Consider the following 16,570-nt stretch of genomic DNA (forward strand, 5'->3'; position numbering starts at 1 on the left):
CCAGACCTTGCTTCAGGAGTGAGAGTTGTTTGGCTGTGTTGGTAGTGTTGTTTTTATTTGCGTGGTCCTGTGTGATGCGACTCCCACTCGTGTCACTCCTGCCACGGTCGCGCACCGGTTTAGGCCCCGGGTCCGACGGCGCGCGTGCACGGGATGCGATTTACACGCGTGCACGCGCGCGGGTTGGAGGTTCGACGCTTCCAGCCCGCATGATGCTGTCAGATGCGGGAAAGATGTAATCTGACCAGTTCCCTCAAAGCTCCCTTTGGCTTTCGGTTTTTCTTTAAGCAAACAGCAAAAAAAATAAATAAATGTGTTTGTAATGTAAGCGTGTCAGTAATTGTGCTGAACTGTTCGTTTCATTTCACATGAAACTGAGCACTTTATACTGAGCACTTTAGTAAAACGTTTTCTGCGGTTTATTTTCCAGCCTGTGTGCTGGTTTCTCATCCACCTGCTGCGCCGATCCTGCTGCCTGCATGAGAAGTTCCGCATCCTGCCCGCATCACTTCTGGTGAGTTGCAGAAAATCCACAATTTTCACGCCCAAAGCAATCAAATGGCGATTTTGACAGATCCATGTTAAACTTGCTCTCTTAAGTGTGGTCACTGTCAACTCACACACACACACACACACACACACTACATGCTCTGAATATTTAATCGTGCAGCGTAACCACGGGCCAGAGTTACGGTGAAATGGAGGAACATGGTACTGTGACGGCCAGCTCGTCGCGGGAAGCCCTGGGCGGCGGGGTGCAACGCAGGCACAGTGTGAACCGGAGAGGCCGCCATGTGCAGAGCGCCTCTCATGGCTTTCGCTTTATGAAACATTACTCAGCAGGGCCCATCAATTATACAGTGTTTGGCTAAGAGGGTTTTGGGTGGTGTGGCAAAGAGGATTGGGGGCGTCTGTGAATTACAGAGCGCCACGCTAAATGTGGACGCTTGCATGTGACCGCTGCCCGGGTGCGCGTGCTATGTGTTAAGTAAATTCCCTTCTGGGGTCGGCGGTGTAGCCGAGTCACTGTCTGCTTTGAACTGAGCAGCTTTTAAACCACAGTTAATCCAGGCTTGATCTCTCTTTGTCTCGCCCATCACTGTACAACAGCAGTCGCTCTTGTCGGCAGACCCATGCAGCACTGTGGATTTCTTCTTGTATTCCCGTTTACTGAAGGCACTCCAAGTTTGTTTTTCTTTTTTCTTCACCGGGTTTGGGATCATTTTCTGTGAGGTACTGTGGTCGCGGCTTCTCAGGCATCTTAGAGGTTGAGCTAGATGGGAGCATGGTTTAATTCAAGTGACAGCTTTGCTGCTTTTTTCAAGTACGATCCTTGGCGACTTCCCTTTGAATTGAGAGGATTGTCAAGGCTCAATAATCTGTTCTTAAGTGTTTAGCGTATTAACCGGCTTTAATAAATGAGGCAAAGTAACCCGTAAATCAGAAGGCTGAAATGCATTTGAACATTTCCTAGCTCTTTTTTTTTTTTCCTTTTTTTCGGTGTTGAAGATCCTTCAAAATGATTTGTATGGCGAACACTATGGTGATCAGTTTTCCTATGCATTCATCCCGTTCCATTGTGGCTTCATGCCTTCTTTGTAACCACAATGAAGTTTTTAATGTTTTTATTGCCATTGAAGTAGAAGGATTTTCTTTTTGGAATCTCACGCGCATATTGCTACAATGCATGCACTCCCCCTCGCCTATAAAAGTGGAGTGATATAGCTATGTTTGGCCTATGTCTTAAAACAGCATTGTGTCACTGGCGCCAGGTTGGAGAGTTTTTAGAAAAAAAAAAAAGTGTGGCTGCATAATTGAAAGTCAGGTACATATGAGAGGTATTTAGCCGGCGGGAGCGCAGGGGTTAATGTCTGTAGTCCAAAGGAATGTGTTTTGGGCCAGCAGCGAGAATTCCTCAAATCTGCATTAGTAGGTCACAGCAGTGCTGCTGCTTGCTTTGGTGAACTCCTCTATCCTCTCTCCTCTCACGCTCCCGCTCGGTCTCCCCTCCTCTCCCCCTTATTTTCTTGCCCCCATTCCTCCCTTGATCCCCCAACGTCTCACCATATTTCCTTCCTCCCCCCAGCTTTTTTTTTTTCTGTTGTGCCACCCCCCCCCTCCCATTTCTCACAGACATCTAAGAGCCTGAGGTGATGGGGGTTGGGTGAACGAGAGAGAGAGAGAGAGTTATATAAATGCAGTTTTTGTGCACACAGCTCATCCCTGGCTGGTGCTACTGTTCATGTATGATTTATGGTGCCCTGTTGCTGTGAACTGGGAATTGCTCCTTGCACTGCAAGGAGTCTATTTTTGTCTCTTCCAGTGAAGCAGTGTCCTATGCTCAGGCGCCAGCGGTCGCACTCTGTCAGGTGCCGTGAAGTTCATGGCGACTGACAGGCATCTTTGTCTTGAAGGGTTGCTTCACGTGTCAGCATATTTCTTGCTGAAGCTAAAGAATGCCCGAACAAAGCCCGGTTTCGCTTGAGACAGTCAGATATGCTGATGGGTTGAAAAGTGCACAGACCCAACACATGAGTATTCAAGTGCCGAGCGCCCTCTGAATAAGCCACGCCTGAAATCTGGGCTGGAGGCGCTCTGGGTTGTCGTCTCAATGTTGCATTTATCTTTTTATTTTTTGCATGGTCCCGCTTGTCTCTTCCTCTGCTGCTGCTGCCTGAGTCGGATTTGGCGGCTGCTGTGTTCTCCGCTCTCAAATCTCTCTTGCTATATATGTCCAAGTTCCCCTGTATTTTGGGTTCTGGATGGCTCTGCCCTGGAAGTCCTTCAATCCCAGTATCTTGCCCCTCCCCTCCACCGCCAGCTCATATCCTCCCCAGGGGAGTGGAGGTCAGGGCAAGGACTGCAGGGCATATCTTGAACCCAGGAGATTCCTGTTATGCCTGAGCTCTTGTGATAACATTCCACACAGAAAATCCAGGGAAAATTGCACAGAATATTGAAAGGATACAGTGCTGGAGTAACATGAAAGAGAGACACCGTGGTACCATGTGGTGTTGACCTTCGGGGTTGTTGCATTAAGTAGGTTTTTGCAATTTAGATATGTTTTGTCTGTTTTTGCAACTTCAGCGCGAAATTTGCGACTTCTGTCATGCCATTGTAAATAGTCAGAAAATCTTAAATGCAAAGCTAGTTTATTAGTCTCATGGCATTAACTTTGGCAGATTTTTTTAAGAGAGAGAAATAATTGAGGAGGAGAAAGTTGCTTCATTTAACCCGCTGTGAGTTTTACACATTGCTCGGGCTCCCAGACACGTCTCACTGAGTAAAATCACAGTTTCAGCACTCTGTCTCGCAGCTCGGAGGCATCGGCCTGCTGTTGTACTGTCAGGCCCTCTGAGAAATTAACCAGCTTTCACTTCGGCCCCCCCCACAGACCAGACACAGTCCACTTACAGCTCTGCCATCACAGAGCATTATCAGGAGTCCGGAGGTTTAACACCTCTCTCTTTTCCCCCCTCTGCTCAATATACTGAATGCGAAAAACCACAGATTATCTTCCGAGTCTTCCTGTTCCCATGTGGCAGAATCCTTAGGGGAGCACGCTGAAATAAGGTTCTTTCGATTTGGGTCCCAAATCCAAATCCAGGTTAAGGAAATCCCACAAAGACCTCAAGGGATTTTAAGACTTCTGGTGTAATGCACAACACAGATGTTGTAGGTGATGGAGAAACTGTCCAAGCATTAGACATAGAGTTAACAGTGATGCAGAAGGACCCTTTTCATTTCAGCCACTAGCATTTGTTGTTAAGAGCCCATCCCTCTGAATGCACACTGCATCCACCCACGCTCTGAACATTTATTTAACAAAATTGCAGAAAGCCCTGGTCAAGCTATGATGTGATTGTCTGGCAATTACAACCAAGCACAGTTCACTGTTCGCTGTATTTGGTTTCAACAGCTTCTGCTGAATTTATTTTTAAATTACCTCCTGATTTGGGTGGACAATTGTTATTCTTAATTTAAAATTTCTGCATTCTTCATTCTGTTCATTCTTCATTCTCATCAGCTGATGTGTTGTAAGCAAAACATGGTTAATGTAATTGTGGTTAATGAGGTTCAAAGAATTTTCAATTGATCAGCAGTCCAGATGAAGGAATGAGACACTGGGGTACCCTCTTTAGTGATGGATTAGTAATATTTTTACAATCAATTTAAATTAAGAATTTGGGATTCTATAGCAAGCATTAATTGTTCATATTGATTCTCCAGATTTTCAGTCTATCCAGACACAAAAAGTTCAAACTAAGACTTGAACCTATATTTCATTTTAAAGAAACATTTGTGTTGTACAATTGTATAAAAAACACTGGATGTTACCTATGTGCTGAACACAATCCCTGGGTTTAGTGGAGCGAACATCAGGCACATGGCAACTAAAGTGGTACTTCCACGGGGACTGAACTTGTGCTCCACAGCCGGACGTCTGCCCTCTCAAACAATGTGCAAGGTCACAGCCGGAAGGTCAGATGTCAAGACAAGGGAAACCCCTCCTCCCTCTTCTCAACCCCTCTTGTGCTGGACTTGTTGCCAGGTCGACATTAACTCTTAATGCTGTTCTTCCTCTTCTCATTTATTAACCCATTCCATCTATACCAGAATGAATCTGAGTTGCTTAGGACATTTCTCAGGAGGTCTTTACAAATACTTATGATGGTTTATTTATATAATAAATAATAATACATAATATTTATATAATCATTATTTCACAAATTATGGAGTTTGAAAGAGGAAATGGAGAGTAAAACATGATGACATTCAGAAATAACTTTTTTGGGGAAAAACTACTGTCATTTTTATTTTGTATATATTTTTAACCCAATCCTAAAAGCCTTTCTGTAGACAGAAATGCATAAACATACAAATAGATTTTCACTCGTCTTATCCTCTGTAACTGAAGCAGGAATCAGCAATCAAATGTTCTGCTTTATATTCCATGTTCCACCTTTCTTTCTTTCTTTCTTTCTTTCTTTCTTTCTTTCTTTCTTTCTTTCTTTCTCTTGCTCCCTCTCAGCTTGGTCTGAATCCATTTGCCTTCTTTTTATTCAGTAAGCTCCCTCCTCACCTCATCTGCATTGAGTGAACACAAAGAGCCACATGGTGGAGAGCCGACACTGGGCCCACGGGAAAATTACCTGCACAGAAAAACACACATTTACACCCTGTACATATTGAAATGGCCTTTGCAATTCAATATAAAGTCTCAAATTAAATGTTGTATTCACAAACATTTTGACTCATTACCTGCCAAATAAGGAAAAACACAGCTACAGCGTAAATGTGGAGGTTTGGGCATCCGGCGTAAAACTTTTGCCACATCTTTGTGCAGATAGCGTGAATAACTGAGGGACCCCTGATGGGAGAAGTCGAAGGAAGAAGGAATAATTAAACACTGGACATAATTGCTCAATGTCATTAATATGATCGTGATGCATTATGTTGTTTCATTTGTGCATGTTTTTTTATGAAACATTTTACTCATTGTTTTATTCTTTGGGGGAAATACATTTTCTTCTCAATTCAACATGACTGCTTTCTGGGGAGTCCGTTATGCAGGCAAGAATTTTTTTGAAAGAAATCCACCCCTTTGTCCAGTCCGGACAAACATTCCTGCACCACATTTAAAGCTTCCTCTAATGTGGAACATTGTGCCATTGTGTGCACCTGCATGGCCCTCTCTATGTGTCTGTGTTTTACTCCTTTTTTCTATTGAAAACCTGCAGAGTGCGGTTTGATGGACAGCTCATTTGTGCCTGCTCCTCATCCCTCCCCCTTCACATTTAGTTGGTGGCAGTCAGGTTGCCATGACACCAGACTGTTTTGTCTGCCCTTTGACCCCCTTAAGGGGTGCTGTGGTCAATCAGGCATTACCCTTGAGGTGAAAGCTGAAAGGGGGGATAGGGGGTGCATTTCCTCTCTCAAAATGAGGTGCAGCGCACCAAACTCAGGGAAGCGTAAGATGAGACAAAGGTGCAGATGCAGATATCCGTGGCGCAGCTTTATCTAGGAAAAAAATGAATGGACCTTTGCAGTCCCAGGAGTCTCGTCAGAGGGGGAGGGTTCTTGGCTTCACTACTGGACCAGTTCAAGGTCCTTCATATTGTGCATCATAAACAAAACAATTAAGTGCTAATGCATTTGTAATAAGTAATAAGAATTCTATACACTATAATCTACTGTATTATAGTGTATTCTATACACTATAATCTAGCTATGGCTTGAATAATCTGTGGTCAGTTCTGTGCTTTATTTGGTGAAAACTGGGCCTGTCCAGATTCCAATGATGCACGTCACTAAATAAGAAATAAGAAATGCACATGACATTAATCTAATTTACACAGTTCCTCTGAATGTATCTGCTCAGTTTGTAAGAAACATAATGAGCTGTGAAGAGTGAAGAGTTTTTTCATGCTCTTCTTCATATAAATGTTTGGTAAGACAATTAAAAACTTTAATTCAAGTTTATGTATAGATTTAATTAATGCACGTGGCTATTTAATGAGAGATTTTGATCTTCTACTGTGTATGCCAGCATTTGCTACCTTTATTTAACCCCCTGAAATTGTTGAATTGACACGGATTTATTCATTTTTCCAGATGCATTAATTTATATAGGTGCAGCCATAAATCACGCTGGATATGTTTTCCGTTCTGGATATTGTATCCATGTGCAGATGTTTTGTCTTTACATTTCATGCCTTAAGAACGATGCCTCCTCCGATTGTGTTTCAGTAAACTGTTTCCCTTGGGTGCTGGATGTAAACCTGAAACCTCCCATAGGAGTTTCAGGTTTACCTTCACATCAGAATGGTGGAGCAGCTAGCCAGGTACTCAAGTATCAATGTCCCACCCAATCCACAGAACTTCTCTTTAAGACTGTAAACATGCTGACTTGCTGTTAAAGGTGGGACATTTTTAATATATCACATTTAATAACCATAAGTATCAAAAGTGAGTTAAGAAAGTGAGTCAGAAATAGACTCCAAAAGTCCAAATATCTGTTAAAATGCTCTACATCTTCCAGTGAGTTCATAGTAATTTGCATGCGTTGGTAATTATGTTACAGCCTGGGGATTGTATATGTGTAATCTATCACAGTGTATCAATTTGGAAGAAGGTTATAAATATACACAAATGTGTTATATTATGCACAAAAACTTAAATACACATTTTTAAAAATGAATTTTAATATACTACTGGAGCAGTATTATTTTCTGTATCCCAAACAGGTAGGTACATGGGATTTTTTACGTTAAAAATCTTTTATAAAGTCAGTTTAGTCTGAAATATTTGTTATTTATGTATCAGAATTTTTTTCTCATTCAATGCACTATGAGAATTTAACAGCTTTATATAGTACAGGCCAAATGTTTGGACACACCTTTTCATTTAATGTGTTTTCTTTATTTTCATGACCATTTACGTTGGTAGATTCTCACTGAAGGCATCAAAACTATGAATGAACACATGTGGAGTTATGTACTTAACAAAAAAAGGTGAAATAACTGAAAACATGTTTTATATTCTAGTTTCTTTTAAAATAGCCGCCCTTTGCTCTGATTACTGCTTTGCACACTCTTGGCATTCTCTCGATGAGCTTCAAGAGGTCGTCACCTGAAATGGTTTTCCAACAGTCTTGAAGGAGTTCCCAGAGGTGTTTAGCACTTGTTGGTCCCTTTGCCTTCACTCTGCGGTCCAGCTCACCCCAAACCATCTCAAATGGGTTCAGGTCAAGTGACTGTTGAGGCCAGGTCTCCACTTTTTGTTAAGTACATAACTCCACATGTGTTTATGCCTTCAGTGAGAATCTACCAATGTATATGGTCATGAAAATAAAGAAAAAACATTGAATGAGAAGGTGTGTCCAAACGTTTGGCCTGTACTGTATACAGAGCTGTATATATACGTTTCAAAACAATTGACAAGGTTCTTGTGGGACAAATAAATATGATAAAAAAAATTTCTACACTAGAAGGAACAGAACCAAATGCTCCATGTGACCTTGTTTTACTCTAAGGCACCTGCATGTACTTAATGAGAGGTTCAGTTCTTTTTTTTTTTACACTGATGCTATATCGATTTGACTGCCCACATAAGCCAATTCTCTATGCATTGCAAGGGGGCTTTACTAAGCAATGAAGGTTTCTGTTACAGGCCTATTTACTCATGTATATCCAGTTTCTCATCCCCTTGTGTTATACAATATAGTGTAAGCTTTCTTCAAGTAACTGTTTGTAAGGAGGACTGTTGGATGATACTGTAAGCAAATGATACAGTGACACAAAAGCGAATCTGCAAGCCATAGTGCTCATTTAAAGTAGTTCCTGCAATAAATGCAAAGCAGTTGTCTTGATTGAAATTTTCATGAATGGCATCATGAATTATTGTTCTCCCAAAGTCCCACTGACCTTCATATTTCAAAGTGGTGTGTAAAATCCCATTTCCACTTCATGCAGTGCAGCAGCCAGTATGCCCCACACGTACCAGCCAACAGTGTGATTGACAGCTGTGCCCTAGCAACCGCTTGGCACATTGCCAAGTTGCCAGGGGTTGCCAGGAAACTAGTTTCTATGGCAACGTTTTTTCCCTTTTTGCCACTACAATAATGTTTGCCACAGGCAGGAGAGAGACTGAGATTACATGGGATGCAGTGCTGAAAAATGAGAATTTGAGAAAATATGGGGTGTGGTGAGAATGGTGTTCAATTCTAACTCTGAATGACATGGGTGATAAATACATGTGTGATCAAGGAAAATAGGATATTTGAAAAATCAGCATTTTTGTAACAAATATGTGCCAATATTTGTTCAGAATATTTTCTTTTTTTAAATGCATTTATCCTTTAGCTTTCATTATGGTACTAAAGGCTTATGTTGGTCGGATAGCCACTAGCTTGTGACATGAGGAGGGATTACCATTCAGTCTGCAGCCTACTTTTAATGAGCTTCTGCACACTTTCCACACAGCAGCTTATCACCCCTCCCCACTGGTGTGGACTGACAGCTCTGGGGTGCAATCAACACACACTGACACTCGTTCACACATCACCAAGGAGAAACACAGCAGATTTCGTGCACAAATACGAGCCAGGATTCCATTTGGTCTTGTCAAATCTGTACCCAAATTCGTACAGGTCTTGCCCAGTAATATACTTTTTATAAGAGATATTTGTGATTCATAAAATTTGTACCAATATTGGCATAAATTAAAATCAATTACTTAAAAATGTATTATTTAATTGCGGACATAATATTGAAACTATATTGAAAATATAAGTGTCTAGACTTCTTCTGCTAAGAGGAAGATTTTGGTTGACTTTATTGTGAAAATAATTTATCACTAAGCCCTAACATATACTCTTATTTCTTTGTTGTAAACACCTCTGAATGAAAGCGGGGCAATGACAAAGATGCCACAATCCCTCACCAAACAGTAGTGTCATAATGTGACAAGTTGTGTAACCCTGTTATATCACATTTTCCAATTATAATGACTCAGAACAAAAGGCCTAAGGACACAATGTGTAGCATTCTACGGGTTTTTGTGCAGGGAAACCGCAAATTAGCAAGTGCAACAGCTAAAGCATCTTCATGCATGATGGATAATCAGTATATGCTGATTTGACAGACACTTGAAAATTAAGTAGTAGCTGTTAGTAGAACTGGAGAGGTAGATGGTGGGGAGTAGTGACAGGGTGAGGAGAAAACACTGCCACTGGATGATGGGAGGGGTAAAAGACAGCTGAGGACAAGGGGTAAGGGAAAGGTGAAGAGTTGGCATGGGGAGCACTTCAGGACAGAAGGCACAGGAGAAAATGCAGCTGTTGGGCATTTCCCCTCTGAAAAATCCAGAGTGAAAATAGCAGGAACATAAGGAGATATATAATAAAAAAAAAAACTCTCTGGCAACATGGTAATGGTACCACTATTATAATATCTCCATGGAAACGTGATCCAATCTATTTATTTGCAGATTTTTGGATCCCACGCAGAGATCTGTAGGTTTGTGGAGGGAGGAAAACAGCGATGGGTCAGACCTGGTCACTGCTCTTCATGTGCTAGCTTACATAGTCTGACCTGACAGTATGCTCCTGGGAAGACCTGCGGCTGCTGCAAACAAGCCCACAGAGTCGCAGGTTATAAAATCAGATTCTGTGTTTCACCGGGTTTTGGCCCATTTGAGGCACCCTGTTGGGCTTTGAACCGCTGACCCTCTTGTCAAATGTGACACTCATCCAGCATTGTGACATCGTTGTATGCATCATTGTTTTGTTGAGTGTAAAGGCTGCAGGAGGAATGCGTTAGGAAACCAAGTGAAAGTTTCCCCTCGCAACCAGCATACACACGTCTTCAGATTCAAATTCATATTGAATTCAAATTGTCATTACGGCAAGGGTGAAATGCACCTGAATAATGGGGAGGAGCTCTATCAGCCACACAACTCACATTGTTCCCAAAATAGTTCTCATTTCTAGTTCTCAGGGACTGGTCCCTTTTTTTTATAATGAAGACCCCAAACAGTTTCTGCAGTTTGACAGGGTGCATTTTCAAGTTGAAAGCACTCTCTGCATGTAATTCAATACTGTTGTGAGGGATGGTATGTGGTCTGCAGAGAGGTTTCATATCGTACACCTCCCAACCTGACCTCTGCCCGTAGTGCATCCTGCTGCCTTCACTTCTCACGCTGAACAATGCAGATGTCACCTTTTCCAATGCTCAGTGGTGCTGATGCTCCTCCTCCTCCTCAGTGGTGCTGATGACCCTCACACGACCATGTACAGGGGTCAACATCACCTCTCTGACAGGTGAGACATTCTGTGACCACACAGCACCTTATGCAGCAAGCTGTGATGCCCCTGTGTGTTTTAGACCTTTTTATGATGGCTAGCCTTCACCAATGACCCCATCACCAATTCACAGGTTCAGTGGTGGTCCTGCCTCAGACCTCTTTCACGACTTTTTGTGATGTTCCATTTATGCAATGTAGCAGAGTGCATTATCCTGCTGTAAGCAGACACTGCCATAAGGGAATGATCCTGCCATGAAGGAGTTTATGTGGTCTGCAACTATCTTTAGGACCCAATGGTTCCCAGCAGAACATTACCCAGAGCATCACACTGCCACAACTGGTGTCCATGACCCAATTACCAGTTCCCTCTACTGACTTATTTTAGAACATTTTTAGTAGACATCAGCCACTCCGTACTGGGATTAGCCCCAAAATACAAGCCAGACTGGAAATGCAGCTATCATCAGGGAATTTTCTCAGATCCTTCTTTCCCACATTTACTGCTTTCAGTACATCAACTTCATGAAACAATTGTCCCCTGGCTGCCTAGCATTTGTACCCCAAAACCAGTGCAGCTGTATTTCTTTATGCACATATAGCATGTCCTTAATCTTCTGAGAGCGCTGTCATGTGAATATGCATTTGCTGTGCAGAGAGACTCTGGTGTCCCTGTCAGATGAAGACCCCATCTGGAGAAACAAGGCGGATGCCATACGGACGCCTTGCGCGATGCTGACAACAGTGCAGTCGCTCAGTAAACACATGCACATGCGCGCACACACACGGTAAGGTGCGGCTATTTTTACTCCTGGCATTTTATCTGTATGTTTATCGAGTGTGAGCGTGGCAGTCAGAGGGGACGTGCAGCGTGTCATGATAATGCACTCTCAGCCGACATTGTCAGGTCAGCATGAATATTTCAGGCGTTGTTGGGGGAAAATGGCTTTATCTGCGAACTGGGTCAGATGGATGTGTGAGGCCACCATGAAAATGAGACTGGCGAAAGCTTACAGAAATGGCATCCAGAACCACACCAGAGTAACTGGGAGTGTTCTGTAATGTTTGACCACTAGAGGGAAACAGTGCATTAAAAATATCATAAAACCCTTTTTTTTTTTGTAATTAACTACAAAGAGGGCTTTCACATAAGTATTTGCAATTTCATTGATGCATATAGGGGTTAAATTTAGCATGTCTAATTATTAATATATTATTGTCCACCAATACATTCTGATGCCATGTAATAAATGTCGCACTATGCATGTTTTTTGCCTGCCCAATCTTTTCGATGAATTTGAATGCAATATGGCTGTTTTAGTAACCAGCATACAATATGTTAAAGCAGGCAGAGTAATGGGCCTGACCACGTGAAAACAACATAATCAAGCAGGACCTTTTTTCCTGGACGAGAGGGATAGACAGACAGATGGACACATGGGTGGAATGAACTCTGAAGCCCCCTGGCGGAGTCGACGCAGACTGATCAATCGGCACAGTGTGCGCTGCGGTGTGAGGTAGTTGGTTGTATGGTTTCGCATAGTAATCAGCCCGGAGATAACTGTACAACCTTCTAGCTTTCCCCGCGGTGTCACCAGCAGCTATGCAACGGATGGAGACGCCTGCAGCGCCCCAGGACCACTGCAGCTTTGAATGATGTGTCGATCTGGCAGAATCCTGCTTTTCAATAAGAGTTTCATGTTTTTAACTTTGACTTGAAGGTTTTACTCTGACATCAGGGGATGGGGCTAAATTCATTGGGAGCTGTCACTTATTTGCATGAGACTGTACAGTAGGAATGTTCTTTATCTTATTTCCTTTTGGATTTTTTTTTTTTAGCTTGTGCCACAAGATATCCAGATAATTGAGACAGCCTTTATTTTATTTTATTTTGCTTTGTAGAATATCCTCCACCCAAGGTGTTCTTGAAGGATGCACTTAGCGTTTACCTAAAGCTGTGATCTTTGTGGCAAAGCTGAATATATTCTGAGAACCTCTTCACCATTTTATGCTTATAACAAGGGGCATCTTACAGTCAAGTGCCTAATCCTTGAGATTTGCCTTCTTTTTTGTCTGTTTTTTTTTTTGACTGTGAAGGTGGTTACTGCTTTGCTGCCTTTCATTTTGCAGCACTTTTTAATTTTAGTATTCTGGCCAATAAACAACAATTGTTTTACAATTAACAATAACATGGTGTAAATCGGAAGTCCGGATTTAATTTTCAGCTGATACAGCCATCGCCCTGCTGGTTATTTTCCAGACTGAAACACTTCCATGACATCTATCTGTCACACCAATGCGACATTCAGTAATGATTGCTTGTCAGGGTTTACTGTGGTCTAGGGGTGTAATTATTGATTATATTGGCAATTCAGTAATCTAGCAATTGATTTAGGCAATTAATCAGGTGATTTGAAGATACAAGTCGGAGCGACATGTCATAGCCAAACTATAAACCTCTAGTCAATATCCTGCTTGTGCTGAATGGCACATTAAACACCTGTTTGACCCTTCCATTTCATATTGTGGAATTTTAATACTTTGTTTTTAATCAAGTATTTTAATCAAGTATTAAATAACCCTGACAGAGCTTCTGCATTCCAAAATGCATTTATTTATTTATTTTATGCCATATCCCCTGCAGTATCTCAGCCTGGCTGGCAGTTGTCCAGGCCTGTTAATGAGTCTTTCAGACAGGTTACACCTTTCCTTATGAGCCCCAGTTTCAGTCTCATAAGCACCCTTATTGCAAGCAATTACATTTAGGTGTGTGTGTCTCTGTGTGTGTCCTGCATCTCCCTCCTCCCTATCATCACCTCTAGCACCCCCTTCCCCCACTTTGTCTGGCTAGTGTCTCAGACAGCCAGCATCCGCATTGCGTTGCAGCTTTCTTTTCTTTCTTTCTTTCTTTCTCCCTCTTGTCTGACTCGTCAAAAGGCCTGATCAGTGTGAAAGCTGTGTAATACCAAATCCACACCTGTTTGCATTTGTCTTTCCATCATATAAATTACTAAAGATCTAATCGCTTGTTTAATTTCCTACTTTTTCATGTCAGCATGATGTAAAACCGTTTGTTGAATCATGCCGTGTCCTAGTGGACCAGCTCCTGACCCTTTTTTAGGATGTCTGTGTGCCTACAATGTACGTAGCACCAGGGTTCATCCAACCGTCACCACTGAGGATCTGATGCATGTGCATGAATTAGCTCTGATGTACCTTTTTCCTGAGTGTGCCTATAAGAGCATCTGTGCCCAGAAGTCCTTGTCTGTGGTGCTTGTTTTTTTTGTTTGCAGGCTAAGTCAGCGAATGCTTTGTTGTCTGGATTTGCCTTCTTATTGAGCATCCTTGGCACGGAGACTGGACACTGCCCATAAGTAAAGAGCTGTTACGTTGTAGGTACTCCAATAATGAAGATCTGTAGGATGTGGCTAATTGGTCTTTTCCAGAGCATGTTAATGCATCCCTTTAATCACTGAATGATCACAACAAGAATACAGATTTGGATTTTTATCGGCCACATGCTTATATTTAAAATGCTTTGCCGTTTCCAAAGTAATGCACTCTTCTTTCTCATGGGGATAAAATTGCAATTTGCTGTACTCCTTATGGTCTATCCTGGTGCAAAACAATAAATCAGATTATTGGTTAATTCCCTCATTGACCTTCATAGGAATTTGTTCAACTGTTCATGTAAAAAAAATAATGCGTTTAGGAGGCACAGTATGGTGAGGGGAGAGAATGAAACAAGCTCCTGAAACTACCCTAAACATCTCCTTACACTGAATAATTTGTACTTGCTTTGACGCTGCATCACAGCGTTAAATATAGAATGGGTTTGATGAGATTGTCTCTGATCATTTTCCAGCAGATTTTAATTGACATTTTGCTGCTCTTTTCCTCTCCATTTACCTGTCATTCTCACCTTTTTCCCTGGATCCTAGCAGCCTGGGGGATGATCGGAGGAGACACACAAAACAACTGATTAAAGCAAATGGTGGGCACAAACACGCAAGGTAACATTTTCCCCAGGTTCAATATCTCACCCTCTTAATGTACTTTCAGATCCCGCACTGTTTGAAATTCTGACCCTCCCCCCTCTGTTGCCTTTCCTACGCTCTCCTCTGTGTCCCCCCAACCGCGCACGCATACACACACACACACACACACACACACACACATTCTCCCAGACACACGCATACACACAGACTCCCAGGCGCATGTGCGCACAGACTGCAAAAGAGGTAGGGGAGGGTGTCGCTAGTGGGGGAGTGGTGTGTGCGGAGGGGGGCAACGAAGATGTGATGCTCAAAAAAACGTGAGAGAGAGAGAAGAGAAGAGAGGGAGAAGGAAGGGAGACTGAGCAAAAGTGGGAGATGCTGAGAACAGAGAGGGTGAGAGAGAGAGAGAGAGAGAGAGAGATGCTGGAATGGGACTGATAGTGTGTGTCTGTGTGTGGTGAGGGAGAGAGGGGAGACAGAGAGGACAGGCTGAGGTGGCTGTGATGCTGGTGGCAATGGGGGAGGTAGGTTGTGCACCAAAATAATGGAATCAATACAGCTGTCTTTAATATACCTGCAAATAAGCTGCCTGTGTGCCTCCAGTCACCGCCAGTCATTCGGCTGGGCGAGGAGGAGGAGCACTCAGACAGGGAGCACAGACGGAGGAGATAGTAAAGCGATGGCGCCGTGATTTCTTTTTGATGTTCGAATTTTTTCACCTCCGGTAACTACAAAAACCAAGACACTGATGAGGTAGAGAGCGAAACAACGTGACTTCGGAAAAGGTGCCTTTCTTTCATCTTTAGATCCGCTTCCTAAAAGTAGAGGAAGACATTTTCTTTTCTCTGTGTGTCTGTACATAGTTGTACATATGTGATCTGTGTGTAAGTTAGTGTCTGTGCACATTCATATTCATGTATGAGTTGTAAGAAAATGCAGCATAAAATGTAAAAAAGAAAAAAATAATTCACAGGCTCTCAACCTGTCTGCCAGTCTTCCATCTATCTTTTTGCCAGTCTTCTATCGACAGAAAAGCGCCTTAAATCTGATAATGTTATGCGTTTTTATATTTAAGAAGAGGTACTTTGTGAACATGCAGTCTGGCGCCTGTGCACATATGTCTATTCCAGGTAGAGAACCATGTTTTCATATGTCTGGTTGTACAAGGACTTTTCAAGAATGACCCATCACTAAATTTGCGAAATCCATAACGATTTTAATCATAAAGAATTGGAATGCATTAATAATTCATTTGCTGCAATGTGTGTAATGAAGGAAGGGACAAAATCTGAAGTTTTGCTGCAGGTACATTCATAATTAATGGAGTATTACCTGTATATTTTTATGTGGTGGTTCATAACCCATGCACCTTTAATTGTGTTAGAATAAAAATTGATTTCGGGAAATGTAACGTCTTTATTTTATTTAACTGAGATTGACTGGCAGCTGCATTTAAAAAGCATGTAAACCATGCAATTTAGAAATTTAGAACCATATTTAAATCTGACTACACACAGCAAATATAGTCTGTCTGGCAAGTCTGTAATATTGTCTACCAGTAGGGGGCCCCATCTTGTCTGTCTCTCTTCCTGTCTGTGTCTTTCTCTCTCTAGCCTTTAAATTGCAATGTCTAATTTGATTAAATGTTAAATGCCAAGCTCTGAGCAAATAAAATCCTTTTTTGTCTTTGCAGGCTGACAAAGCGTTGATCGTATCCTGCGGGATTTTTGTCGACGATCACGTACGTATTCTAGCTTGCTTTGTCCTCA

This window comes from Denticeps clupeoides, chromosome 5, assembly GCF_900700375.1.
Source record: "Denticeps clupeoides chromosome 5, fDenClu1.1, whole genome shotgun sequence".
Taxonomy (NCBI): Eukaryota; Metazoa; Chordata; class Actinopteri; order Clupeiformes; family Denticipitidae; genus Denticeps; species Denticeps clupeoides.